General features: G+C 30.5%; 1 long non-coding RNA gene across 1 annotated transcript; it reads right to left on the bottom strand.

Moving 5' to 3' along the window:
- Window positions 1-200: 200 nt before the first annotated feature.
- LOC112772130 (uncharacterized) lies at window positions 201-2,204 on the bottom strand. The gene is made up of 2 exons (XR_003187385.3): window positions 736-2,204; window positions 201-426 (listed from the first exon to the last, which is right to left on the bottom strand). It is a non-coding gene; the product is annotated as an uncharacterized lncRNA (long non-coding RNA).
- Window positions 2,205-3,312: the final 1,108 nt, after the last annotated feature.

The following is a 3,312-nucleotide window of genomic DNA, read 5'->3' as shown; positions in this document are numbered from 1 at the left end:
AAATTTTAGAATCCATTGCTATTGATGATACTACAAAATTTTTATATAAGATGTATCCCTTGCCCAAATATGCTACCACCGTAAGAGAATAGAGATTATTTATACAAGTTAGTTAATATAGAAAATACTCGTATGTCTATAATCCAAGTTATTCACATTTATTAATTTATTTACTAGAGGATCTATTTTATGCACCAATATACTCCAAATAGTTTTCAAATTTTGAGTAATATTGTAGGAGACCTTGCCAAATGAAAAAAGGGAAGAAAATAACAAAGAAAGACACCATATCAAATGAGGAACGACAAAAAAAGTTACGTCCTGAAATCTCCAAGAGGGAGAAGAAAATGAAGACAAATGATAAAGGCGCTCGTGCAAAGAAAAAACCTCATTGGTCTTCAAAGTTTCCATCTCTCTGCCATTTCACTGAAAGTAATAACAATGCCGAAGGTGAAACCATCAATTTGCCTCCAAACACCGAGTCAAAAGATATATTGAATACAAAGTGTGAAGGAGATGGAAAATCACTAAAGGAGATGGATGACAAAGAAATATAACCTCTTATCAATCTTTTCTCTCTTCGTATTTTTTCTTGTAGTTTGGAATCTTTACATAATTATTCTATCCGTATTTCTATCTAATGGTGAGATGATGTTCAAACAAAATTTGTGGTGAATAATTATAATTTCTAAGTTCATTTTCAAATAGAAAGATTTAAAGCACTATTAAATTTACCATCTCGAACACTTTTTCGCAGCTTCATCCCTCATGATGAGTTTTTCTAGTCATCTTTGTCTTCTTCATACAACTTCTCATCAAGCAATAGTGTTCTGTGCCTCTATGTTTCTCACTCTCTTAGCCTCTGATTTACTCTTCTTTTGTGGTCCAATTCTCATTAGACTCACTCTAACTCTCCTACAAACAAAACTTTGTGGCCCAGAGAAGCTTTGTTCATCATCCTCACCAGATTGAACTTGCAAAGTCTTCACATTTGAATTGGGTTGTCTGGGTTACATAATACACCCTGCTTCATCACTTATATATCTTATGGGATTTATGTTAGCTATTCACCATACAGGAGTTCCACCATTTCTATTATTTGATATAGCGGAAGCACACTGAACCATACCTTGTGAATCCCACTTATTTAACCTTCACCATAAAAATCCTCCCTCCAATCTTCAACCATACATCCCCTTGCATTTTTCTTATCAAACACATATCTATAAGAACATTTTCCTGAGCTGAAAGAGTAATAATCTTCCTATGTTATACATTCTAGCCAGACTCTTATACAAGCATAAACATAAACACTAATTGTTCTTTCTTCTTCCTAGACAGATCAATATCATTTATTCTCCCTGTCAAACAGAACAGATTGAACATCTCCTTCTTGGAGATATTCCGCACCAAAATCCCAACATGATGAAAGATTAATGTTCTACCCTTTTAAAACTGATCTACAAATTCTTTGAATTAGAAAGGCAATGGCAAATTGATAGCTACAAGGGTGAACCAGCATTACATATTTGTGATATAAGTAACACTTACCTGTGTATCATGGACAAGGATACCATCAATTCTTCCTTATTTTGAAACAAAATATGCAAATGTCAGAGAATAAGCATTGCTAATTAAACTTCATTTTCAAGTTGCTATTCTTTTAACAAAGTTAAATCTCACCTTCAAATTTAAAACACAAATACTGGAGAGTGAGCATTGCCTAATGAATTCAAAAAGGATGCATAAAAAAGAAAACCATCCAATTTAAGAGTGTGATTTTATAAATCAACAGAGAGTGTTATTTTACCCAACCCACGGACAAAACCCATTCGCGCTTCAAAAAATTTCAGATTTATGAAACCAGATCGTTTTTCTTTTAATTCTCAAAATATCCAAATTCATAAACCTCAAACAAAAGCGATTCACCTTGTCACCATTGGAGCAACTGTGGAAGAAGGGCAAAATACACACTTACCGAGATCTAAAAGAGTTTCTGATGAGAAGAAATCGAAGAGACGCGCAACAACAACACGAACAAAGCTTCTGGTTAGGGAAGCATTGAGAAGGTGGTTTTGAGATTTGCGGGTTTAGGTTTTCATTTTCAGAGGATTAACAACTTATTATGGGATTTATAGAACTCCTGCATATTAGAAACAAAAACCCCTCTAAATTGATCTCCAAAAAGCGAGAAGGGAAAAAGGATTCTCTTAGTGTATGTTTGGGCGCCGTTATTTTGTTAAAAAAAAGATTTTTTTTAATGAAAAAAGATTTTTTTTTATTTTTTAACGTGTTTGGTAAATTTTTAGTAATAAAAGTAAAAGTACTAGTAAAATAAAAAAAAAAATATTTTTTGAGAAGCTGTAATTTACATTTTTTTTAAAAGATCTTTTTTCTTTAAAAAAAAGATGTTTTTCATGTAATAAATAAACAAAAAAGTACTTTTATATTGTTATACCCAAACATAATTGATTGATAAAAAGACCTTTTTACATGAGATATCCAAACATAAAATTACTTTTACTTCTCTATAAGATCTTTTAAAAGAAGATAACTCGAAAAAAGATCTTTTCTTAGAAGCTTACCCAAACAAACCCTTAGTAATTTTACAGGAACTTGTAAAAATAACTCCTGCAAAATAGAATATTTTTCGTGGTTAGTCTTTTAAATTAACATTTTATTTTTATGTTAAAGGTGGTGTGATAAGGATGAAAAAAGTGGATATCCATTTATAATGGGCTGATTTAGTATTCTCAAAAAAGAATATATTTAATAGAATTTAAAAAAGTAATTTTGCATATATATAAAAGAGGTTAAGTCTCTGTTAATTATACACTATAATAATATATAAAAAAAATTTTTATTGTAAAATAAATAAAAGATATACTAAATATAAAATAAAAATGTATAAATAGAAGACTGTAGTATTAATATAATTAGCTCAATAATAATTCATATATTTATTTACTAATACTATATGTTGTAATGAATATATATATAAAGAGGGAAAGAAGTATTAAGCAAATTGAAAAGTAAAGAGAGAGAGAGAGAATTGATTTTTGTTTTATTGCTTTGCTGTGTTTTTCTGAGAGGCAAAAGCCTCTATTTATAAGCGTATATGATAGTAGTTTTTCAAACTACATTAAATAAGATTCTCCTTGAAAACCTGAGTCTTGTGGGAAAATGGGCATCCACCTCAGACTATCTTATCACAACACTCCCCCTTGGATGACCATTTAGGATTATGCCTCATTAAAACCTTACTAAAGAAAAATCCAGTGGGAAAAAACCTTAGTGAAGGAAAAAGAGTAC

The sequence above is a fragment of the Arachis hypogaea genome, chromosome 18, assembly GCF_003086295.3.
Source record: "Arachis hypogaea cultivar Tifrunner chromosome 18, arahy.Tifrunner.gnm2.J5K5, whole genome shotgun sequence".
Classification (NCBI taxonomy): domain Eukaryota; kingdom Viridiplantae; phylum Streptophyta; class Magnoliopsida; order Fabales; family Fabaceae; genus Arachis; species Arachis hypogaea.
Note: the sequence above shows the minus strand (reverse complement) of the source record. Positions and strands in the feature narration are given on the sequence as shown.